We start from the raw sequence: 27,332 nt of genomic DNA, 5'->3' as shown, positions 1-27,332 counted from the left end.
ATTAGAAGAGTCATATTTGTCTTCCATTTTCTGTTGCTTGTGACTGGCTTTGGCCAAAGTAGAAGAATACTTCCTGTAATTAACGCTTAAATGTAAAAAGATGAGGTAAAATAAAAGTTTTGTTTATAATCAGCCACAATTTTAGCATGCATTTTTAATTTGCTATTGAGCTGCCCTGCGAGTCAAAAATGATGCTCGGTTCCCTTCAACATCAATAGTTCTAAACAATAGAGTGTATACACAGACTCATCTAATGCCTGGTATACACAATGCAATTCTCCTATCAGATTGTCAGGAAATTTCCTGTCTTTACATAATTTCCAACATGTTCGATCTGCTTCCGAACGATTTTGAGATCAGAACTGCACAAAATCGATCAAAAGCAGATTGGACATGTTGGAATTTATTGATCAACTGGAAATTTCATCATGTGTGGCAGACAGTTTAAGGGCTGTAATGAATTGCTGACAGGCAAGAGGTTCACTGGAGCTGCTATGTCAACTATATAGTAGTTGATCCCTGGCAGATGGGTGTTAATTCTAGTGGGAAGGTTAGAATTAGTGTTGAGTTGGAGGGTGCGTGATAGCATTGTATTCACCTTTCACAGTTTTTAACAAACATTGAAAATAAAACTTGCTTTCTAACAATTATACTCAATTTACAGACATATAGTGAAATGGTTAAATCTGTTATTGTTGGAATATTGTAAATATTGCAGAAATTGTAGATTGTTATCTTCTTCATTAGTTGCTAATAAATGTGAGCAAAAGGGGATTCAGGTCCAGATTTCACAAGTCGCTCCCAGAATGTCTGCCCTGTAGTGACGATACTGAGTCAAGCACTGTGGACAGCGCAGGAGAAATACACTGACACACAGTGCTGAGGAAATGTTTACTGTATATTTGGATAGTGTGGAGGGGGAAAAACTTTTCAGTTTTGTTTTATTGCTATCTGCGTCTTCACCAGAACAATTTTCCTAATGTCCTGTTGTTAGGCTCTGTTCCCACTTGAGCCAAGAAGGGAAATTTTTTTGTCCGTTCTCCGCTCGAACAGTGAACGGCTCCTATTTCAGTAGCGTTCACATTTGTCACGCTGTAAGGGATTCATTGCAGTATGCAGAGCGCTCTTCTGTTTAGTCCGCAATAATCCCAGGAAGGTGTAAGGCATCTGCCCCGGACTGCAGGTCGGCAGACCATCAGCTCCCGCTGGCGGCACATGGTCTGGCACAAGTGGGAGCACAGCCTTAGTGGAACCTGGTGTATCTCTTTAGATTGGTGTATCTCTTTAAATTGTAGAGTAAATACGTTTTTATTGCAGTCTCTAAAGGTAGCCATACACTGGTCGATTTGCCATCAGATTCGACCAACAGATAGATCCCTCTCTGATCGAATCTGATCAGAGAGGGATCGTTTGGCTACCTTTACTGCAAACAGATTGTGAACCGATTTCAGCCTGAAACCGTTCACAATCTGTTGTGGTGGTGGTGGTGCTGCTGCCGCCGCTCCCCCCGCCCGCATGCCCGCATACATTACCTGCTCCGCCGGCACGACTGCCCCCGGTCACCGCTGCTCCGTCTCCGCTCTGGTCTCCAGGTCCGGCATACTTTACTTCTTCCTGCCCGGCAGGAAGTTTAAACAGTAGAGCGCCCTCTACTGTTTAAACTTCCTGCTGGGCAGGAGGAACTGAAGCATGCCGGAGACCAGCGCGGAGACGGAGCAGTGGTGACCGGGGGCAGTCGTGCCGGCGGAGCAGGTAATGTATGCGGGCTCTATTGCGTCGGTCGTCGGGCACTCGAACACCGCTAGCGACGCGCTCCCTACCGGCGGGCGATCGGCGGTAATTTTCCGCACGGAGCGATCGACGGGATCGGACGAAATGGATCGAAATTCGGCGTGTAGCGCGAACGATTGGCAGCAGATTCGATCCCAGTGATCGAATCTGCTGTCGAAACGGCGGCAAATCGGGCTAGTGTATGGCCAATTCTATGCCTTGAACACCAGGGTTCCTATTACAGCAAATCTGAAGTGAAAACAAACTGATAAAATAACAATTGTATCAACACAAACACACAAGTGGCGTACTTGGCTTCCTGTAAAGAATACAAATATTATGCAAGTGGAATCACAGCCTGAAAAGTAGAGTTGCATGCAAGACGTTTTCAAATAAAGTCCCCATTTCCGAGGACCTCTGTGGTCCCTCCACCTTCGTTCAAAAGCAATAACACCAAGGATAACAGCATAAAGTTGGTAAACCCCAAATGGATGTGCACCACCAAAACACCCCACCAGAGGCGTCACTAGTGTTGGTGTCACCCGGTGCGGAAACTCATTGTGTCACCCCCTCTTACTCCATGAACTTCCAACCTCACTATGCAGTAACATTGCTTGTTATAGGGGGGGTTAAAATGATCACCATGTGGTCCTGGTGGCCTCTGAACTCTGTTATCAGCTCAACAAGGAGCAGCCAGAAGGGAGAAGAGCGGGAGGGAGAAGTACAGCAGGCACTAGCCTGGTCTATATTTACATAGCTTACTCCACTCTCCCTTAGCCTGGAGCTTGCTGTCACCCCCCTCTGCTAGTGACACCTGGTGCGGTCCGCACCCCCCTAGTGACGCTACTGCACCCCACCACAGGGGAATAATAAGAGCACATGGACCCAGAGATGGATTAAGATGGGCCCTAAGCAAGGTAGTAGATTTGGGGCCCCCTTGTGGTCTTTTTGGTAAGCTGAAGTGGAGAGAGGACAGAGAAGGTGGTAGGCCCCTTGACACCTGCCTAGGTTGCCTGGTGGATGATTCTGCTCTGCTTGGACCCAACAGTTAGAGAAGGTCATGGATCTCTTCTGGGACAGTTGTTATAGCTCAACTACTACCCGCATGATCCAGCACCTTAATATCTTGGTCACACTTAACCCCTTTATCTTATCTTTTGTGACTCTTTCAACTGGCAGAGTTCCGGTAGATTGGAGTACAGCCCACGTTTTCCCATTATTTACGAAGGGCAAAAAATCAGATCCGGGAAATTATAGACCTGTAAGCTTAACGTCAGTTGTATGCAAACTATTTGAGGGGGTACTAAGAGATACTATACGTGACTTCATAGTAGAAAATAATCTTATTTCTCAGCATCAGCATGGGTTTACTAAAGACAGGTCCTGTTTGACTAACATGCTCAGCTTTTATGAGGTAGTGAACGCTAATATGGATATTGGGAATGCTGTAGATGTGATATACTTCGAATTTGCAAAGACCTTTGACACTGTTCCACACAAAAGTCTGGTGCAAAAGTTGAGGATGCAAGGACTGGGGAAGAGTCTGTGTGCATGGATAGGAAACTGGCTAAAGGACAGAAAACAAAGAGTTGTGGTCAATGGATTTTATTCAAAATGGATGACTGTTAGCCGTGGGGTCCCACAGTGGTCAGTACTGGGCCCAGTACTCTTCAATTAATTTATCAATGATCTAGTAGATGCAGTAGAAAGCAATGTTGCCATTTTTGGAGATGATACAAAATTGTGCAGAATCATTAACTCACAGGAAGATAGTGACATATTGCAACAGGATGGCTATATGGGCACATAAATGGAAGATGAAATTCAATGTTGAAAAATGTAAAGTCATGCATTTTGGTCATACCAATGGTCTAGCACCATACAAAATAAACAGGATATAGATGGGGATATTAAACTTGGAGAAGGACTTACCGACAACAAGTTAAATAATCGTATTCAATGCCAAGCTGCTGCAGCTAAAGCTAATACAATTTTGGGATGCATTAAAGGGAAATAAACACTCGAGATGATAGCATAATATTGCCCGTTTAACTCTCTAGTAAGGCCACATCTGGAATATGGAATTCAGTTCTGGGCACCACATTACCAGAAAGATACTGCATATATTACTGTTTTAGAGAAGGTGCAGAGACAAGCAACAAAATTGATACGAGGGATGAAAGGTCTCACTTACCAAGAAAGGTTAGATAAACTGGGTTTATTTAGTCTGGAGAAAAGACGCCTGAGGGGATCTAATTAATATGTATAAATACATCAGAGGACAATATACTGTAAAAGCTTGGCGGATGAGCTTTTTGTCCTTACGCTTTCACAAAGGACATGATCAGCGCATGTAGAAAAAAACATTTTAGACATTTACTTAGGAAAGGGTTCTTTACAGTAAGAGTGATTAAGATGTGGGATGCATTACCATGGGAAGTAGTTCTGGCAAATTCTATATCGGCATTTAAAGGGGCTTAGATGCTTTTCCTGGCGTTGAAAGTCATCCATGGCTATAATTACTAGGTAATGCCCAGTGGTGTTGATCCAGGGATTTTATCTGATTGCTATCTGGAGTCGGGAAGGAATTTTTTCCCTTTTGGGGCTAATTGGACCATGCCTTGTAAGGGTTTTTTGCCTTCCTCTAGATCAGGCATGGGCAAACTTGGCCCTCCAGCTGTTAAGGAACTACAAGTCCCACAATGCATTTGCCTTTATGAGGAATGACTGTGGCTGTCAGACTCCTGCAATGCATTGTGGGACTTGTAGTTCCTTAACAGCTGGAGTGCCGAGTTTGCCCATGCCTGCTCTAGATCAACAGGGATATGTGAGGGAGCAGGCTGGTGTTGTACTTTGTTCTCTGGTTGAATTTGATGGACGTATGTCTTTTTTTAACCCAAATAACTATGTAACTATGTTACACTTGCACTTTGGCTTCTTCACTTGAACCAATCACCTTATATAAATATGGACCGCTGCATAGTGTAAAATTCTTAACAAAATTGACAACAACATGATTGCACACTCACATGTATCCAGAAGGTATAAGCGCACAGTTTTTGCAATGGGCTCTCCCCGTATGTTGGCCAGCAAACAGGGCAGTTCACCACCAACAAAAACTCTGCCACCACTCTGGGCTAGATGCTATGAGAGACACGTCCTCCTACTTCCAATTTCCATGTATGACTCCACCTAACACATTTTGTTGCTGTAACAGCTCACCGAATTTTTAATCAAAAGTTTTGTCAGTGTCCTGCACTCAGATGTGTTTTTCTCAGTCACACAGTTTTATAACCCTAATTAGTTGTAGTTACGGAGCTACATCATAGCCCGAATGAAATCTGATTTTTGCATGTTACACACTTCAAGGAAGTCTTAAGCAGGGGATCAGTTATAGTTCGGGCACCCTATGCATGATAATTTTATTAATTATCAGGTAATTTAGGCGCCGGAGTTGGGATATAGTATAGCAAAACTAGCTACAACAATTAGCAGCGGTAGCCTCGCGAGTTAAAGGGCAACTGAAGTGAGAGGGATATTCAGGCTGCCATATTGATTTCCTTTTTAATGTGGCAGCCTCCATATTCTCCTCATTACAGTTGTCCTTTAACGGTGTTGATTTTCTTCAAAGTTCGGCTACTGTCCAGGATAGTGGCAGTAGATAGTGGCGATAGCTGGGGAAGTAGGTAAGTGTTAGGCAAAGTAGTGGAAGAGTAATGTGAGAATTGGGTTAAGGAAAGCGACAGTAGTACTATGGACAACAGGTGATAATAGAATATCGGTAAAATGCCCAAATTAACATGCACTAATTTTAAAAGTACGCTTAAAGTGTACCCGAGGTTGCACAGGGGAAGCACTTGCTCCATGGGATGCCTCTGTATCCTCTCCGTCCCGCACTGTTACCCCCAGAAAACGCTGACAAGCAGCTTGTCGGCATTTGACTGGGGAAGGGGCATCACTGAAGCGCTCCAGCAAAGCACTTACTATGGGCATTTCTACAGCCCCTTCCCTAGCTCTGATTGGGCAGCTCTGCCTCTCCCCCGCCTCCCTGCTCTAAGTGAAAACATTTTGACCCCAGGGGTCACTGAAGCTGCAGGATATCTGGCCACAGGAGTGGTGCAAAGCGACCGTAATTGAGGCTACCTGATCTGGCTAGCCCCCTGGATCAGGAAGTAGGTTTTATTTTTATTAAAAAATTCAGGCTCGGACTCATTTTAAGCAGTTTTCTAACCTTGATTTCCAATTCACAACTTACTGTATATGGAAAGTTTGCGCTGTGGTTCATAGAAGTCTATCATTTTATTGAGTAGCAGTTTTAAGCTGCAAATTATCTTTGTTTTTCTTTCCTTGTATTTGGCTATGTCAATTAACTTTATTGTTTAAATTTTTGCATTCAATAAAATCTTAATGAAACTGAAAACCCTCTGTAAAAAAAACCGCAATTTTTCCATGAAAAGATGACTCGGATATGTTCTATGACGTTCAATACAGCTTGAAAATTATTGATGCGGCTCACAAACTGACTGTCGCTGGAGATATCCATATATCGAATGATTTTTCTTATTGAATCATTTCCTTAAAGCAGATTGGATTCCCAATTATGATTCTCTGTGCTTCAGTCCGCCAAGCAATTTAAGTAAGTGAGGCTGTATTTAAAATGATCTATTGCCCCGATACTGTAGCAGCTTTTTGATGTACAATAGGAATGCGCAAAAGCAATAAACACTTCTCTTACTGTGACGACACTATATTATTTCAAAACAGACTTAAACTTGTGCTGCAGCCTGAAGATTAATGAGAGGTTTCTCACTAGTCTGCAGCTGTGGCATTATGATGAAGATGCAATAAATATGAATAAATATGAAAACAATGCACCGCCGTCGGAATATGCTGTTCACAGCTATGAGATGTGAGGATGAGGATGCAGATATCAGAGGATTGCACCACAGGACAGAAGCAGAAGTATGACTATAAATCATGCCCACCCCCTCCCAAAAGTGATGGGGCTCCCCAATGCGCACACACCCTTCACCCTCCCCTGTGGGAAGCACAGGTGATCTATCTGACAGTGGGCGGTGGGACTCTGTGCTGCACTGGGCGGTTGATGCGCGTCTTCCCCCTCCGCTTCCCTGAACGCCGGATTGCTGCGGCGGGGAGTGGGTGTGGTTGGAGGATGGTGGGTGTCATCGCCAAAGGTTGGTGGGCGTGGCTTGGCTGTTCCACCTCTCGGCTGTGTGATTGGTCTGACTGGCCCATTTAGTGTTTCCCTGATGACAGAGCGGTGAGCCACGCCCCCTGAGGAAATGAGCAGGAAGCTCGTGAAACATGTCGGGGCTCTAGCTGGCGTTACCGCGTGTTGCCCAACTCTCCTACTGCCCTCACTACTTGGCCTCTCTCCATGCGCAATTGGCTCAGATGATCCTGGGGGACTAGACACGGTATGACTGCCTCATTGTCTGGAGACACCTTGGAGCCTGGAGATCAACATAGCACACAGCAATCATCATTGGGGAGTCACTGTCAAGGTATTCGTTGCTGAGAGACTGCTGTTTTGTTGACTGAAGGCATGTATGCCTGTACATAGTGTACTCAGCCAACACATATTTGCACACTGACAGTGCGATGCTTATGCCACTTGCCACTTATTGACTGCTTGCTGTGCTTTCATTACTTGGAGGAGACTCATGTGCCAAATGTGCTGTATACAACCAAGCTGAAGCTCATATTGCCACTGCTGTGATTAATGCTGCTCTGATACTAGCCTGTGACGACTTTCTTGCCTCCTCTTTGCTGTTTTTGCTATCTCTGCTTGCCATGCATCTGCTAGTTGGAGTTGGACTGCCAATATCCAGGAATCATTAGAGAAGTGGAGAAATATTAATTTAACAATATCTGAACAGTGCGATCCGATGCGTTCTATGATCTGCATCCAATCATCTGTCAGCATATATATGTGGAGGAACTCCCATTGAATCAATATCTTTACCAACGTATGATTCATTTTGAAGGTGCACCTCAGTTCATGTGATCAAAGGGCCTTGCTGCATGGTATGTGTGGTTGGATAAATGGAGGGAGCTCCCAACTAGTAGTTATAGGGTAGGTAGGGATTGAGGTTTGGGAAATTTTAAATATATTTTTATGTTTTGATACTAATAAAGTTTATACAATTTTTGGAAAAAAAACATATATATTTGCTGTATGTGTATTTCTTGGTATGTATCATCCACCCTGTGGTTCCTTCCTATAAAGTTTTTGACCTATCTGACAGGGGCCATATAACAAGTGAGGCTACCATGACATCTGCCAATATCTGCCAATTTTGGTTAGCAACACCATGGAATGACTGTTTTCATTTAAAAACAAGGTAAGCAAGCTGAAACAATGTTTGTTACTTTTCCCTGAAAGGTTTACAACTGAAGCGAAATAAGCTTTTCTCAACAAGAGTGAGGATCTGTTTAAAGTGCCAGGCTAGTTCTAATACTTCCCTGTAGGAAGATAAGCAAATACTTACCTCCTCAGGTAGTCTCTTCCCCTGGTTCCTAGTCTTATGCCTTGCTTTCCAGCTGTTCTCTCTCTCTGCACTGTAATGGTGTACTCCATTCATGGCTATTCACCTTCCCTCTCCATGTTGTTGGTGCTATGGGAAGGGTGAGTGTATGACAGACCAGTCAATTAATGCTACCCCACTTACCTTCCCTGTAGTGCTGAATACTGCTGATTACTGGTAATAGGCAGGACGTTGTGATCACTGTGTGGGATGCAACAGGAGACTGTCACGACATCAGGAGAAGAATGAGGAAGGGCCAGAGTACAGCGGAAGCCTTCCAGGTGAGGTGAGTGGAAGCTTTCCAGGCAGGGGGGGTGATAATATCCCCTGTGACCCCTGCTGTAATGCGGGGGAGGGTGGTGGGCTAGAAGGGCCTAGTCTAGGGTGAAAAGCAGTGGCAGCAGAGGTTCCTTGTGCGCACTCCCGAACACTCCTACTCTCCATGGCCCTCTTCTAGATTTTGCAGAGCAGCTGCAGCGGAGCTTCATATTTTACCTCATTCCAGCGGACGGAGACATAGGAACCTTGTTTTTGGAGCCACAAGGTGATTGGCTGCATGAAATGGCTACAAAGAGGAGTGAGGAGGGCTGAGCTGTGGCTGCACAGAAGAAAATTGGTTGGGGGAGGATGGGGCAGGAAAAGAAGCAGAGGAGCTTGGGAGAATGCACAAGGCACCATTTTCTTTGTACTAGCCTACACAGAGTGTGAGGTTGGGCTGTGTGTGTGTGTGGGGGAGGGGGGGGGGCATTAGTCACACCCCTGCTTCCAGGAGAGGTGAGTCCTTTCTCCTTGCAGGTGAATTTTACTACAGCAAAGTCCCATTATCCGGAACTCAGGCGTGTGGAAGTCTCAACTAAACAGCATACCTGAGGGGGATAATGGAGGCAGAACTTTGGCAGTTTGCAGGGCAGAAATAACGTATTGATCCTCCAAGCGTCATCTTCTACAAATCCTGCAGCTCCCAGTGGTTTTCGGGAGTCCATGCACAGCTCATGGCGTGTCACCTGACCCGATGTGACGGGAACCGTACACAGAGGACGCTGGAAAGCCGATGGGAGCTACGGGGTGCTTAGAAGACAATGCCCGGAGGATCGGTAAGCTGATTCTACTGTGCTGTGGGGAGGTTAGAGGTTAGTGCTATTTTCGGCTAGTTGCTCAAGCAACCGGCAAGCACATGTTTCCGGCATCAGTTAATCCCCGCCTGTGTACCAGGGCCTGGGTTCTCGGTATATAAAATCCCAATCAAAGAGAAACCGTGACCAAGGATTGAACTTCATCCCAATAAGTAGCTGATCCCCCCCTTTCCCATGAGATGGCTAATATTGTGGTGAAACCCCTCCCACAGTGTGATATCAGGACCATGGTTCAGCCATCACACTGTGGGAGCCTTGTTGCATTGTGGGAAATAACAGCTGTTTCCAACTGCCAAAAAAGCAAGCAGCAGTTACTTCCACTGACATCACCTGCCAACAGTAAAGATGTTGCCATGTGGTAAATGTCAGAATGTAAATCAGGGAGAGGAAAGATTTTACAATGGGCAAACACTGACTAAATCATTAATACATAATTGTAAAAATTAAGCACTTTTGTTCATTACATTATTTTCACTGGAGTGCCTCTTTAAATCTGTCTTTTTTTTTCGTATTTATATTCATGCACCGCGCTATTAGGTACCTGCAAAGAACTACCTATAAAAACTCCATCCATTATTGTTGCTGCAAAAATCCAAGCTGAGCCTGAGGTTTACAAAGAACATTTTCATGCAGCAAAACATATGATTAAACTTAAAGAAAATGGTAGAGTGTGGCTAATTTGTCATGAATGTAGAAGACTACTCATTTCTGTCAACACTCTAAAAGGTTTCAGCTCATAGATCAGCTGATACATGTACAGGGGTCAATGACAGCCTGCAAATAAACCTGCCTTTTACTCTGACATTTCCTATGATAGTGTCATTATAAGGCCTATCATTACTATTACCAAGAGGTCTCTCTGTAAGTAGCACAGCTCCTACTTTATCCCATGCAGTGTTATTGTGCTGAAAATGACTGTAACAAATCCTTTTTACAATACTATAAGGGAGACAGCTGACAGCCTCCATCACTGCAGATCCGAACCAGTACAACACATTCAGAGGAACTGTAGTGAAAATAATACAGGATCTTCTCAAAAAAATAGCATATTGTGATAAAGTTCATTATTTTCTGTAATGTACTGATAAACATTAGACTTTCATATATTTTAGATTCATTACACACAACTGAAGTAGTTCAAAGCCTTTTATTGTTTTAATATTGATGATTTTGGCATACAGCTCATGAAAACCCAACATTCCTATCTCAAAAAATTAGCATATCACGAAAAGGTTCTCTAAACGAGCTATTAACCTAATCATCTGAATCAACTAATTGATACAGCACTCTGGGAACAGCCTATTCGTTCAGAAATTTCTTTCTGTGTCTTACCCTCTTGCTTGAGGGTGTCAATGATGGCCTTCTGGACAGCAGTCAGGTCGGCAGTCTTACCCATGATTGCGGTTTTGAGTAATGAACCAGGCTGGGAGTTTTTAAAAGCCTCAGGAATCTTTTGCAGGTGTTTAGAGTTAATTCGTTGATTCAGATGATTAGGTTAATAGCTCGTTTAGATAACCTTTTCGTGATATGCTTATTTTTTGAGATAGGAATTTTGGGTTTTCATGTGCTATATGCCAAAATCATCTTTATTAAAACAATAAAAGGCTTGAACTACTTCAGTTGTGTGTAATGAATCTAAAATATATGAAAGTCTAAAGTTTATCAGTACATTACAGAAAATGATGAACTTTATCACAATATGCTAATTTTTTTAGAAGATCCTGTATAATGAATAAAATTGCATATTTTTTACAATATTTTTTTACAATAGTTATTTGTAGATTATATTTAGTCAGTGTTTGCCCATTGTAAAATCTTTCCTCTTCCTGAATAATATTCTGAAATTTATCACTGGTGGTTGCCGGTACATCTATAGTTCTGCCAGGTGATCTGTACGGGATGTTCGTTTAATGATAGTTAATTACACAAAGGATATTGCTTGCTTGGCAGTTGAAAAAAGTTGTTTTTTCCCACAATGCAATGAGGTTCACAGACAGCAAACTGTCAGGACCATGGTCATGACATCACACTGTGGGAGGGATTTCACAATAATATCAGCCATACAGACAGTGGCATAGCAAGACGGGGTGCGGAGTTTGCGACCACACCGGGGCCCTTGGGCCAGAGGGGCCCCGAAAGACCCTCCCTCAATGGCAGTATTAGCTCTTTATTGGTCCTGTGCTGGTAATCCTAATTTATATAGATGTTTTGAATAGTAGTAATCAATAATAAACTGTACTTTAATCAGTGGTAATTAATAATAAACTGTTCCCCATCCCCTTCTTGCACCTCTGACACTGGTTGTCCTTGGCAGGTTTTGTTATGTATAGAGTGCTTCGGAAGGCCCAATGTAAAACTTGCACTGGGGCCCAGAGCTCCTTAGCTACACCACTGCATACAGACCCCCGATAAGCTATGCGATAAAATGTAAAAATGTATCATGGGAAAGGGGGTATCAGCTACCGACTGATATGAAGTTCAATGCTGGGATAAAGTTCCTTAAGAGCCTGGACCTTTGTACAGACAATACTGATGCAATGGGATGGGTTGCATTTTATCATAAAACCAGCTTTCCATGAATACCTACGGATCTCTGGAATTACTGAATAGATTTAAATTGAAGATGTGAAGCAAGTCTGGTACCAGTAAAAAAACAAACATTTTTATACTATTCTCTAATGCAGCTCAGAATAGACAGGAACGCATTAACATCATTCGATTTCCTCTGACCCAAGACTGGAGATTGGTGAAGCTTTTGCCTTCTATGCCAAATTGTGCTTGACGGGAAATGCTCAAAGAAAAATCATGGACTTTTTTGATAAGTTAATCATTGATAAATGTACGCAGCTCTCTGCTGGTCAGCAGCTGGCATAGAAGGTGCATTTTAGCCTATCTCTACCGAGTAGCAACCGATGGCTTCAACTGTCTAGTAAAGGACTAGATCTTTTTATAAAGAATTGGATGTGGGTGAATAAAAAAATTAAATGGCATTTTTGTTATCCATCTGAACTCCTCTCTTCTCTAAAAGATATGCAACAGCATAATAACCTTTAAACTAAAAACATGCATTTGTTACAGCTGATAGAAATCCTAAAATACATTTGCACAGTTTCTACTTCCTGATTCATGGAAGCAGACATATTGTTTACAGCCTGTGCTTTCAAATGAGCTTATCTGCCATAGACAGTCATGTGACACAGGGGAGTGATCAAATTACATCTTGTGATTAGACACAAATGACTGTGAATTAAACAGGCTAAACTCTCTAAATACATACAGGGTGCATTTCTCTACGTTTTTCTTCTGTCTTGCGCAAGAGTTCAGGTCCACTTTAACACTGCACTTATAACTGGGGAATTCAGCGCTTATACTGCCCTACCATAATCTGCATACAACACAAATAGCTCCATTCACTTGAGTATCAGCTGTAATAGATAAGTCACACTAGAAAAAAAAGTATAGAGCCCTTATTTTTTAAAGTGGCAGTCTGTGACAAGCTGATGAATAAACACCAAGTGTTTGGGGGGATGTGGGAGAAAACCAGAATCCCCAGGGGAAACCCCTACACACATGGAGAGAACATACACAGTATAAACTCCACACAGTATCAAAGCAGCAGTATGAACCTGGGACTCCAATGCTACAAGGGATGAGTGCAGACCACTGTGCCACCGTGCTGCCCTCTGATCTCCACAGGCCTGCATGCCAGCCTCAGCAGAAATGCATGTACTGTCCTAGAAACCCAGCACCACTGCACTTCTAATACCGATCAATGCGCTGCATCCTAAGCGATCTGTTTGAGTTCCTTTCCATGTTAAAAATGAAAAAACAGACAACCTTCAGCTTTTTTCTGCATATGGCATACGTTTGCAAATGAAAAGTCACAAATGAAAAAAAATATTGCCTGCAGAATACACAAATGAGAACTCAATGCAGAGCATGGGCAGAACAAATAAGCACCTGCGATATCGCAGGAATAAGTGTGCGTCCTGCCTCCGGTGACAATAATTACAATGCTTTAGAAAGACTCCTGCGGCGGACTCAATAACAATGCAAATGCCCCCTAAAGAGTAATGTATCTTACATCTCATTGCAGCTTCATTTGCTTAATGAGGAACTTTATCGAAAAATGGGGAGGGGGGGGGGGGGGGGGGGATAAATCAATGCATTTCAAAGTGATAAGTTAAATAATGGAAGAGAGGTCAAGAAATTATTTATATTCGGCATGTAAAAATTGTCCATTTATTTATTTATTGCATTTATAAAGCGCCAACACATTATGTGGCGCTGGACATTAGTTAACGTTATAGACAATATTTATGGGTGACATCAGGGCCGGTTCGCCCATGAGGCGAGTGAGGCGGGTTCCTCAGTCGGCAAAGAGCGGGGGGGCAGCACCTGCCTGGCCGTGGGTGTGGGGGGCCGCTGAGCTGCAGGGGGTAGCGTGCAGGAAGGGGGTATTGAGCACAGCGGCGGGGAGGGGGGGGGGGGTCGGACCCTCCCTCCCTTACCTGGGTCCCCCTAACTGCAGCAGCAAGCGTATTAATAGGAGGCAGCAGGTGGGAATGACTCACCTCTTCCACATTCCAGCGTGTGTTACACTCTCGTCACTTCTTGCAATGCCGCCCCATGTATTGTAAGTGGATGGCATTGCAGGAAGTGACGAGAGTGGAACGGATGCTGGAACGCAGAAGAGGTGAGTCATTCCCGCCCACTGCCTCCTATTAATACACTCGCTGCTGCAGTTAAAAGCTAGAGGGGGAGCACAGATCGGGGGACCTAGGTGAGGAAGGGGGGGTCCGAACCCCTCCCTGCCGCTGTGCCCAACACCCCTTCCTTGTGGCTACCCCCTCCAGCTCGGCGGCGCCCCACACCAATGGCTTATTGGGGGTGGCTGTTTATTCTAACAAGTTTGCCTCAGGCAGCAAAAAGTCTAGAACCGGCCCTGGGTGACATACAGCAATAAGACAATACAGGAATACAAGAAAAACCAGATCACGCAGCACAATATGAGCATAAGGTAATGCTTAGTCAGTCACTGGGTGGGAACATGGAGATTATGCAAGTCGAGTTCACTCACATCCGGATGGGTGTACGGTAATGGAGGTGCGTGATCAGGTAGGACACACAAGAAGGAGGACCCTGCCGAAGGCTTACAATCTAGAGGGAGAAGTAGGGACACAAAAGGTAGAGGGCCCGAATTCAGCTGCGGGTTTAGTGCACCAGTGAGGGGTGGTAGGCCAGAGTGAAAAGGGGAGGTTTAAAGGCCTTCTTGAAGATGTTGAAGGAGGGGGCTACCCTAATGGGAGAGGTAGGGAGTTCCATAGTGTTGGATCAGCTCTTGAGAAGTCCTGGAGGCGTGCATGGGACTGGGTGATGTGGGGGGCGGTCATGCCAAGTTCATTGGAGGAGCAGAGTGAGTGGCTACGTGTGTACCTCTGAGTAAGATCGGAAATGTATGTTGGACAGGTTTTGTGGACAGATTTGTAGTTCAGATACAGTATCTTGAATCTGATTCTGGACTGGACTGTTGTTTGATCCACAATGAGCCTGCATGTCATCATCTTTACTACCGGTAGACATGAAGAAAAAAAAGACAGCACCAACTTCCCTTATTTATAACCACACCCCCTAACATTTGCGATTGGCTAAGAGGTTTTTTAGTTTATAGCTATGCATATGCACAGAGGGAGATACTGGTTGCTTGGCAGTTGGAAATAGCTATTATTTCCCACAATGCATCAAGGTTCACAGGCAGGAAAATGTCAGGACATAGTGGGAGGGGCTTCACCACAATATTAGCCATACAAACCCCTTTGATGATCTTATGCAGGAGAACAGAGGCGCCAAAAGGATAAAAGGAAGCTAAATGAGCTTAAAAAACAAATTCTTGGTAAATAGAGGAGGTAGTGGTGGACTTACCTCCTCCAAGTAGACACACAACGACTGTAGTAAAGACAGTCAATATATTTTATTTATGAACTCCAAATATGCAACGCGTTTCGCAGGTTTGATCCTGCTTCATCAGGCAATAACAACAGAGCAATAGCATATGTGCTCAGTAGAAGAGCCAGGCACCTCTGTTAGGTCAGACCTGCGAAACGCGTTGCATATTTGGAGTTCATAAATAAAATATATTGACTGTCTTTACTACAGTCGTTGTGTGTCTACTTGGAGGAGGTAAGTCCACCATTACCTCCACTATTTACCAAGAATTTGGTTTTTAAGCTCATTTAGCTTCCTTTTATCCTTTTGGCGCCTCTGTTCTCCTGCATAATATTGAGTCCACCCTGTGTGGAGGGTTGAACCCCCTTTTTCTCATCTACAGAGAGCGACTTCTTATTCCTAAGTGGGGTCAGGAAAATCTCCCCACCTGCCTTTACAGTGGTTGCCTAATGGTAACCCTGGTTTGTGCGTATTAATATTTACTCTATCTAGTAACCATTTACCAGTACATATTACACTATTGGGGCTCTTGGTGTTCCTTGTTTTTATCCCTCTGATGATCTATTTGAGAAAAAGTAAAGATGTCTTAAGGGAAAGGGTATCAGCTACTGATTGGGATAAAATGTAATCCTTTGTCACAGTTCCTCTTTAATAACATACAACAGATATGTGAGCCCCTCTGAGAGAGGGAGAAGGTCTTTATAAAGCAATGTGGTGCATAATTAAACAATAAACATAATAAAGCTGTGATTTTGGCACTTTTGTAACAACATAGCAAATCCCGGCCCTCTCCTTTATGAAGTTGATCAGCCAGGCTGGGTACTTCTAGGAAGATAGAATGAAATATATAATGATATGCCATAAGCAAGCAGCCGTAATACCTCTGATGCCAAATCAGCAGAAATGTGCAGAATGGAAACCTTCTACTCAAAGCAATTTCCATCCATCCACAATACATATTCAATTCAATTCCAATGGAATCCTCAGGCTCCCTAACTAATCACACGTGTCAATAAAAAGTTGTAGCAATAAGTGCAAAGCACGGCGCAGCCACTTGCTGAAATACAAGCAGCTCTCAAGAGTAATGAAGCCAAGACCACAAATGTGTCCGCCGCTCCTCCCAGCCCCCAAGCAATCTACAGAAAGCGGCTGCTGGAATCCTAGATCATCCAGAACTGCTGGCCTTGCTCTTTGCCAGGCATAATCAATTTAGCATAAGAATCATACAAGAATAACACAAGGACTGAAGCAACAATAACACACCGGACCTCTGAACAAAATGGAACGAGCGGCTCATCCTTGGCCCACAGTGTTCTCTGTATGCCATTATTTCTGCAAATAAATGGATTGTATTCTGTAGGTTTTTTTTTCCTTTAGCCTGTATTGACGCAAAATTAATTATTTTATCCTGTCATATGTCCTCATTTTTTGGTCATGGAATGGTACATAGACTGTCCTATGCTAGTGACGGTAAAGGCAGGATTAGAGAAATGGTTTCTTAGTTCTGTGTAGTGGTAGAGCTTGTTACTTTATTGGATAAATTGGTGCCAATTTAATGATTTTTAAAGTGAACTTAAAGTCCATTTAAGAAAAAAAAAAAACTCGTGCATGCACATTGCAGAGCCACCCGTCTTCAGAAGCACTCGGTCTCTTGAAGACTTCCAAAGCCTCCCGCAGCCAGAGATTTATACAGCGCACACAGCACTGGAACGAGGGGTCCATGAGAGGAACAGGAAGGCTCTTTTTTATTTTAAATAGGCTTCAGTGGCGCCCTCTGACCAGTCATTTCCTGCAATCTTAAAATATTAAAGTGTACCCGAGAAGAACCTCTGGTTAAAACAATACATACTTACTTAAGAAGAGGGAAGTCTCTGGATCCTATAGATGCTTCCCATGCTGTCCTCTGGTCCTTAATTGCCAAACTTGGGTTCCCGAAGAATTTCAACAATGGCTTGTTGGTAAGAAGATCGTGGGAAGTGCTCCTCTTCAAGCAAAAGCGTGGCAGTACTGTGCCTGCATGAGTACAGCCAAGTACAGCCGCCATTGCCTGGAGTGCCATTGGTCCTGGGAGGAACCATGCCCCTGATTAAGCCCTGTCTCTGAACTAAGCCCCACCGCTGAATCAAGCCATGCCTCATGAACGAAGCCATGCCCTCATGGGTGTTTGTGCCTCCTTCTGCTCCCGTATGTACCGCCTTCTGTCTCTTGCCTCTTTCAGTCCCTCATGCCACTTCTGCCCACCTGCGTGTCTCTCTGTCCCCCTGTGCCTCCTTCTGCCCCCCTTTGTGCCTCCTTCTGTTTCCTTATGCATCCTTATGTCCCCCATGTCTCTTTACGTCCCTTTGTGCAACCTCTGCCCCCCATGCATCCCTCTGGCCCCCCTTGAGCCTCCTTCTGTCCCTTTTTTGCCTTCCTCTTTCCCCTTATACCAGTATCTGTCCCCGTTCTGCACCCTCCCCCAACCCAGTGTGCAAAGGCAGAGTACAGCGCAGCAGAACCTGTGCTCTCATCTTCTTGCTGGAGTCCAGTGCCGTGCCTGTACGACCATCCTGTCTGTCTCCTGCTCCCTCTTGTGCTAACACCTCAATCTCCTCACTGCAGATCATGATCGCGCTGCGATTTGCAGCAGTCCAAAAAGGCAATTTCCTGTGCGTTGTGATCAGACTTTGTGCAATTCGATCCCGCTATTTTTTTCTTTTTTCGGAGGGGGGGAGAGGGGGGATGAGTAGAGGCAGGGATTTAAGCCGCATCAGGAAATCGCTGGAAAATTGCACTTGGTAGGTTGCTCCCACTGACTATACCTAAATGCATTGCACTAGAGGAAAAGCGCCAGGACCGTTTCTTGGGCAGTGCGGGCAGGGCGATCGCCCTGGGCGTGGGCTGGGATGTACAAGAAGGGGGGCGCAGACAGGAGGACATAACTGCTAGGGAGCTGGTTAAAAGCGGTGCAGCCAAATGGAAGATGAAAAAATATTACCAGCACGATCACCTTTCTTGACTCCTCCTGGGCTGCCTGCGTCAGACGTCAAGTCATCATCACGTAACCACCTCGTAATTACAACTGATGTCCTGTAGCGGTACTGCAGGCTGTCAGTGCGCGGCACCCATGGAGGAGTCGGCTTGCTGGGGCTCTCTTCACCTGTGTGTTTTCCTGGTCCCTGCTTCCTCCTGGATGAGCGGCTGGTCACTAGTAAGGAGGCAGATCTAATTGGAACCTGTGACTGTGTGACTGTCCCTAAAGAGTAAGGATTCGCAAGTCCACGGGGTGGGGGGGCAATTCTTACACCCTTGCCCAGGGTGCAATTTAGCCTAGAAACTGCCCTGAAAAGCGGTTATGTGATTCTAAGTTAATATAAAAATGCATGCGATTAAAAAATTGCAACGCGTTCTCAAAAAACAAAATCGAAACACTGCCAGTGGAAAAGGGCTCTAAGCGAATATAAACATCATTCCTATATGTCCCTGAAGAGCCATAAATCCAGATCTACTCTTTTATAGAAAACCTTATTACATTTAAAAGCTATAACATACAGGTTGCGAACATCTGTTTCATGTTATTTAGAACTTCATCAGTGCAAGGTATGCTGGGTACGTAGAAATGTTGCTGAATGCGTAATAACTGTATAGGTGCCAGATTACAGTGTGTGAAGCACAGCATACTCAGTCCTTTCTATCTGGGCAGGTGCTCGTTGCTAAGTGCTGAGTGATCATTCTATGCCCAGTGGGCTTCTCTACACACTGACGTCTTCAAAGTTTTCATGAAACCCATAGGCTATCATTCATGAACAGGCTGTCGGTAAGGGGAACCCGTGCGGGAGAATACCGCCGTCGGTAGTTTATCCTTCTGGGTGGTCATTCATAAACTTTGTGCCTGGGGCGGTAGCAGTGCGGAGGTTTTCTGGAGAATGGTGTCGGCAGGCGGGCGGTAGGCATGCGGAAACAGAAAAGCTGGCCGAGTCCCTCCATGCAGTGCTCTCTCTGCTGATGTGTGGGAGGTCCGTCCCATTCACTTACAAGGACTCCGCAAGCTTCCCGCTACAGCCAGAGGATCGGTAATCCTCTTCCGCATACCGCTATGCGGAAATGTTTATGAATGAGCATTTTGCTACTTTTTCTGGATACCTGCGTATCCACACTGCACAAGGCGGTACATTGTCACTCTGCACGGGAATGTCAGCTCCGCATACGGAAAGAGGCTTTATGAATACACAACTTGCTCGGTGGTCGGTAAAGTCAGCGGTATTACGCATTTCCGCATGCGGGAATGCTTTATGAATGATAGCCATAATGTCTCCACAGAAGTGAAAAGTCATGTACACCACGAGAAATTGAGATTTAAAAAAAAATATCAAAGATCTAATGATATCTTTAAAGAGGCACTGTAGTGATGTATAGCAGAATGCAGTGAATTATTCATGTTACCAACTATTACAGTAATTTTCCTTGTTTTAGCATCAGAAACTCTTCCCATTTCTACAGTATATATTGTTGTATGTTGAATGTATCCCTGCCCTGGATGATTAGTGATTAATGATTAGTGATTGATGATTAGGCTTGGCTGATTATGTGGAATTCTCCCTCCTAGAGCATTCTGGGAGAACAGTTATATTTTATACTGGCTTTAGAACTCTCAGTAAACAAACATTCCGTTGAGATCACCTGCTAGGACGAAAGATGTTGCCAACTTTACAATGGGCAAACACTGACTAAATCATTTATAAATAAATCCAGTAAAAAAAAAAATAGCAATTTAATTATGTTATTTTCACTACAGTTCCTCTTTAATATCTACTGTCACAAAGTGACACAAGTTGCCCCTAATTAAAGGGATGGTCAATGAGATTCAAATAAGTCCAAGTTGTTGCTGTAATATGGACATTTTGTATGCTAATTTCTACAGCTTGAATATGGATTAATCAAATTTACACAAGTTAGAACTCAATAGGTCAGTTTTCAATCTGCATACATAATTTGCCCTAGCTTGCCTCAATTCAGAATTATTTGCATCTCATTAACCATCCCTGGTAATTAGTAATGGTATAAGCAAGTAAAAAAAAAAAAAAACAATAGAAAGACACAAAAAAATAAAGGACAATTAAACACAAATTTTGGTACTTTACACTTGCAAAGTGCTGAAAAGTTATTTTAAAGAGAACCCGAGCTGAAGGGTTCAAAATAATCATCCCTCAGGCCTTGTTCACATTGCGTTCGGCTCGCGTGTCCGTCAGCGTTGGGCTGTTTTTTAAATTTGATTTGATTTTCCGATTCCCGTCGCTTGGGTGCGCGATTCGTTTTTGTGCTTAGCGGTTTTCTAAGCGTATTTTCAGAGCGGTTTTGTAATTCACTCCCTGACGCGAAGTCAGGAAGTGAACTCTTTAACTCGGAAAATAATAAATACAATGTATTTATTCTTAAAAATGCGAACGCAATCGCTACACAAAGCGATTTTGTGAGCGTTTTGCGTTTCTCCTATACTTTCAATGGTCCACGCACCGCTTTACTGAACGGACAGCTGATATGTACCTTCTCATAGACCTCTATTGCACAAGCATTTCGTGGGCGATTGTAAAAATCGCCCGCGTGTAAAAACCCCCGAAAACGCCTGCATAGTGAACAAGCCCTCAGAGAAGGAAGCCTCAGGATCCTTTTATGGCTTCCCTCGGTGGTTCACAGTGCCCCTGATGCTGAGCGCAGCCCCCTCCTCGTCCTGGCCGTGCAGCTCCTCTACCACAAACATGGCCGCGCATTGTAAGATCGAGCCCGCCTGCGCATGCACAGTAGTACCGAGCCGTGCTACTGCGCATGCGCACTCGATCTTACAATGCGCAGTCATGAATCCGGAAGAGGAGCCGTGCAGCCTTGATAGGATTAGCGACAATGCTAGGAGAAAACATAGGAGAAAAAGTGAATTGGGTAAAGGCCTATGACCCATATACAATTCACTTTTCTTCTAGGACAGTGTTTCTCAAACCTGTCCTTGTGACTCCCCAATGCTGCATGTTTTGCAGACAACCTCCCCTGTGCACAGGTGGGGTAATTAGTGACTCAGCTAGGTGGATTCCATGTAGCTGAGATACTAATTACCCCACCTGTGAAGAGGTGAGGTTTCCTGCAAAACATGCACCGTTGGGGAGTCACGAGGACAGGTTTGAGAAACGCTGTGCTAGGAGATACATTTTCTTCTTCTCTTTAAAATAACTTTTCAGCACTTTGAAGATGAAAAAGTACCAAAAAGTTGGTGAAAAAAAACTAGCAAAATTATTTTGAGTATTTTTTTTCTTGCTGTTGGGTTAAAAGGGATTTTACTGACAAGTTGCCTATGAGTTTATTCATCATCTTTACAACAGTAACCAACCTCTTACTGAAAAATACATGCAGGACAAGAAGTTCCACATAAAAAACCTGCAGAATGAGAAGTTATTTTCTTCCAGTTCATTTTTTGAAAATGTATGAAAAATGGATGTCCTCTGTCACCCATCACAACCAATCAGCTTCCTTCTTTCCTATTGTGAGCAGGACAACGGTGGAAGGAATGTGACTGCTTGTTATGGACACTTCCGACAGTATTTACACACGGTTTTCATTTGTATAAAATGGTGAAAGCTGCATTCCTTGATTAGTCTTCTCAGAAGGTGACAAATCATAAACCAGAAGACGACTGCTAATGCGACAAGAGATTGCGATCACTTATCTTCATTTACCGAGCAATTAGCCCTCATCGCAGTAATTATTGCATCCATAATTACAACCTATTTTTTTAAATCATATTTTACTTTAGTCATAAAGAGGCAATTAATTTCTTCCGTATTGCCTCTGAGAAATATTCAAATTCTTTCGGCACCGAATATCAAATAATTGAAGTTAATAACTATTGTGTTTTTCAGGGAAAAAGACTTTTCACTGTCATGTTTCTGTCCTGAAAATAAATGAATGATTTATAAGCAAAACCCTCTCCCTGCAATACAGAACATCTGGTGTATGTATAAAGGCTAATTTATAAACACTGTTACAAAGTTACAGCACGTTAGGCCCTAGCAGCCAATCCATTCCCATAAATCAGATTTAAAGAGATTTAACCTCCCTGGCGGTTTATTTATTTTGCCAGGGAGGCTGCAACGTGGTTTTTTTTTAATAAAAAAAAAAATATTTCATGCAGCCAACTGAAAGTTGGCTGCATGAAAGCCCACTAGAGGGCGCTCCTGTTGCGTTCTTTCGATCGCCTCCGGCAATCGAAAGTAACAAGATAGGCCGCAATGAGCGGCCTATCTTGTTTCGCTTTTGTCGTCGCCATGGCGACGAGCGGAGTGACGTCATGGACGTCAGTCGACGTCCTGACGTCAGAGCCGCCCGATCCAGCCTCTAGCGCCGGCCGGAACTGTTTGTTCCGGCTGCGCTGGGCTCGGGCGGCTGGGGGGACCCTCTTTCGCCGCTGCACGCGGCGGATCGCCGCGGAGCGGCGGCGATCGGGCAGCACACGCGGCTGGCAAAGTGCCAGCTGCGTGTGCTGCTTTTTTCAGATTTGAAATCGGCCCAGCAGGGCCTGAGCGGCGACCTCCGGCGGCATACCCCGAGCTCAGCTCGGGATTACCGCCAAGGAGGTTAAAGTGAGGTGAAAATAGCTGATGAGATGAACAATTGTATTTATCCTCCTACTCCTAAAATGACGCCCTTTTTTAGATATCCTATGATTTTATTTTATATATAAACATTTACAAAGTAGAGTGAATGTTTTGTTGTCTCTGCTCAGTGGCAGCCTAGTAAGTGTCCCTAAGGGCCCTTTTCCATTGTTGAAGTGATGCGACAGCAGCTACCTAGCCACATCGCATCACTTCCGCTCTCATCAGCGTCACTTCCTCATCTCCCGATGCGTAAGTGCATGGAGGAGACAGGACGTGGATGCGGGTGGATGCGGCTGTGTGGGAATCTGCAGCATGCTGAAGATTCTCTGATCGCTCCTCATAACCAGCATGCACTGGAAATTGTTCCATTGGCATGCATTGTTTTCAGTTCATCCGCAGTGCAATGTGGCTATGTTTTAATTCGTCCGCATTGCACCGCGTGTAGTGGAAACGAGCCCTAAATGAAACTACATGAACTACTGACCTTTTACTATCTCCCTCTGCTCTTAGTTGTATTCTGCCAGGAAAACTTTTATGGCTGTAATTTCCTTGTAAGTGATGTTTACTATATTCCCTACAAGGTACCAACAAGGCAGTAGCTGTCACTTGCATACCCCAAAATTAACTCTTTCAGGCAGCAAAATAAAACAAGTAAAACAGCCTGGTTATTAATATAGTAGGCACTGTATATACACATGTATATCTCATGTCACATGTTGCCTCGGGTACACACATATTTCACTATTGTTTTTTTCCACTTTAATAGAATATTGGTAAATTTACAGATATTCTACTATCGGCTTTTCTGGGCGCCAAAATTTCTAGCCGCACTTTTCTGATATACACATATAAACTTCCCTCAGCTGTTCCCGTACACCCTGTGGGAGTGTCCACTAAAAAAAACAAACAATAATCACGCCCCTTGTACACAACCTAATGTCACTTACACTCCTCCCTCACTCCTCATCCCTCCGTCAAACACAGTGTGCTGCTACCCTTTATAGCTTACGCTGTCCCTCCCTGTTGATCTAGTGCGCCCCTCCTCTCGCCATTACTCTGTGGTGGTCTAGTAGTGATCCAATGTTGTCTGCCGCCCCCATTGCTGTCCCTCCCTGGTGATCTAGTGCCCCCCTCCTCTCGCCATTATTCTGTGGTGGTCTAGTGGTGATCTAATGTTGTCCGCCCCCCACTGCTGTCACTCCCTGGTGCATACAACTTACATTATTTATATATTGCAAATATACATCTCGTAATGAAGTGCCCTCACTCTTAGTGTTAAATTAACATACAATCAGTGTAGACAAGCAAAACCTTACATTTGCATACAAATTGCAATATTCATAAATTTTCATAAAACTTGCAATATTCATAGTTGCACATATAAATCTAATAATAAAGTGCTCACATTCTTAGTGTTCAATTGGCCATATGATCTGATATGTGTAACTAACACTCTCATTACCCACATATATTCACATTAAGGCGTTGTGGTGACATGCATGTGCCCAACGGGGACCAATTTGCTTGTATACATATTTGTATGCAGGTGTACATATGATGACGGGCTTGCCCAAAATATTATAACAACAATTACAATAACATTTCTATAGTGCTTTTCTTCCATAGGACTCAAAGCGTTTAGGCTCTCTTAGATTCAGCAGTTGGTAGTAGGAAGAAGTATTCACACAACAAAAATTATATTTCTGCAAATGCCAAACTGAACAGGTGGGTTTTCAGTCTGGATTTAAACACGTCCAGAGATGGCGCTATCCTGATCTGCTGAGGTAATTGCATAATTGTAAATGCATAATGTAGGAGCAGCATGACAGAAGTCTCTGGGACCAAAAGATTTCAGGTGGACTCTTTGTATGACTAGATTATAAGAACCTGTGAATCTGAGATTGCAGGGATTGCTACGCAGCTGTACCATTTTTTTTCATGTATCCAGGGCCTAGATTATGAAGTGATTTAGATGACAGTAGGCCGATCTTGAATAGGACCCTCCATTCTATAGGTAGCTAGTGAAGGGAGTGCAGGACTGGCGTTATGTGGCAGTGACGGGGTTGGTTGGTTAGCAGTCTGGCAGCAGTATTCTGTATCAGCTGTAGGCAGTACAAGTCCTTTTTTGGAAGGCCGATGTAGAGAGCATTACATTAGTCCAGTCGGGATGTAATGAAGGCATGAACTAAGGTTGGCAGATCTTCTGGGGGAGATGAGGTGCGTGATTTGTGGGATGTTCTTCAGGTGAAAATAGGCATTAGTAAAACCTACGCAATCCACACAAGTCAGGTAGTACGCTACACATGGGTTTCTGTTTGCAGGATTATTATGATTCTGTGGAAGGTTTGCTGCAGTTATCTGAGGGTAAAGCTAGTGGCAAGCAAACTATCAACAGCAATCCACAGTCCACACATTATTAAGCCTGATAGGAAGAAAACAAGGACACTTCCAGCTTCAATCCTGCTTAAAAAGACGATTTTTAAAATTTGTACGGCATCAACAGTCTTAATGACTGTATTTCTCCTTCAATCTAATGAGCAGTGAAAGTGGGCAAGGTTGGCTTTTGTGTGCCTACCGTAGGTTTACTGTTTTGGTGCTGGGCACAGTGCCAGGCGCAGGAGAAGACGGCGTACTTGTAGACACAGATCCATGAAGACATGAATATTAAATACCATGGCACGCCATCAATAGCACCTTAACAATGCAAGCTCGCTCAATGTATTATTTCAAGTACGAACATGCTAATGATCAAATAAATGCAAATGAATAATAATAGCAGCAAGAAAGCAAAGGTCGGAATGCTGCAGCTCTTAATTACAGTGCGTTTAGTCAGAGTACGGTTATAACGTGCTAATATGTGTAAAAGCATTTTATCACATGAATTCCTTGTTGCTAAGCCTAAATATGGCTATTTTGTTCTCCAAAATTAACTGTCAAGACTCCTTCTTTATCATTGTTTTCATAAAGAAGAACATTGGCTCGGACCTGCACACAGCACCACCTACCTCATGTCAAGGAAAAGGACCTTAGTGACTTTGTGATAAGGAAGTATGTAAGAGTTGGAACTTAACATGGAGGGCAGTGCACAGAGGTGGTGACAAGTGTGGGGTAACACCTCTTGCCACTGTGCATAGGTACCAAGACTCAAGTTCTGATCCAGTGGTTTAATAATAGCCTTTGCAACCCCCACAGGGGGCCTGGGGCTATAGGGGCCCACTCCTTCCCCCATCCCCCTTTTGTATGCTCCTCCTCCCTACACCTCTAGTGCAGAGTAGCACCAGGAGCGCTGTTATATTTACATAGTTCATGCTATCTCTGGTCTCCTCATCTTGTGCTCTATGCTGGCATCCTCCAGCTGACATCCTCAGGCTCCTGATCCTCCAGCTGCCTGATGCGGGAGCTGCAGGATGTCAACATAAAGCGCAAAGCTCCAGGCAAGAAGAGGAGACCCGAGATAGCATGGTCACAGTAAATATAACAGCACTCCGTCACTCCCTGTGCCACTCTGCATGGGCGCAGGAATCATCTGGATATCACTATGGAAGGGGTTGTGTGCAGGGAGCCCCTCAATAATCTTTATAGGGGGCCCAAGGCACTGATGTTATGTCCCTGTTCTGATTGGAAGAGTTCGGAGTTCTAAACAGTGTTGCTGTCACAAATCCTTAGCAATTTGCTTTTCTGAATCTTACACGATTCTGCACCATTGGGCTCCTTTTGTCTTTTAGATGAACCTGGGGTTGTTACAATCACAGGAACCATCGACATAAGCTATCTTATTACAAAATGATTTTCAATGGCATTTTTGCGCAAAAGGTGAACTTAAAGTGGACCCAAATTAAAATTACAAGATTTCAGAAATAAAATCTTTTTTCTAAATTATAATAATAAATAGCAGCCTTTTTCAGCTGCATGATGACAAATATAACATATTTTACATTTATTGGAGGAACCCCTCCCTTCTTTTCATATTGCCAGGACAGAATCCGGCAGACTGGTGGAGTAGGTGGTGTCCGGCAATGTTGGAATTGCTAATGGCTGCCACATGTATAACCCTAGTTATGAAAAGAGAAGGGTGAAAAGCATTCACTGAAATGCACATAGGCTTGAAGGAGTGTTTATTTATCTTTGTATGTGTCAGAGTGGTGCAACAAAATATTTTGAATTAAAAAAATGTTTGGTTTGGGTCCCCTTTAACATTATTTTCGAGAAAATGATTGCAAAAGGAACATCGGAATTTTCACTCATCACTGGTGAGTATTCCAAACACATCAACACTATAAGCTGCGTCCGGAAGAGGTTAGACTTTACAAACAGTG

At 43.8% G+C, this 27,332-nt stretch overlaps 1 protein-coding gene across 1 annotated transcript in view; it reads right to left on the bottom strand.

Moving 5' to 3' along the window:
- PREX2 (phosphatidylinositol-3,4,5-trisphosphate dependent Rac exchange factor 2) overlaps nt 1-27,332 on the bottom strand; it is a 415,237-nt gene that overhangs the window by 40,510 nt on the left and 347,395 nt on the right. The window lies entirely within an intron of this gene.

This window comes from Hyperolius riggenbachi, chromosome 5 (genome assembly GCF_040937935.1).
Source record: "Hyperolius riggenbachi isolate aHypRig1 chromosome 5, aHypRig1.pri, whole genome shotgun sequence".
Taxonomy (NCBI): domain Eukaryota; kingdom Metazoa; phylum Chordata; class Amphibia; order Anura; family Hyperoliidae; genus Hyperolius; species Hyperolius riggenbachi.
Note: the sequence above shows the minus strand (reverse complement) of the source record. Positions and strands in the feature narration are given on the sequence as shown.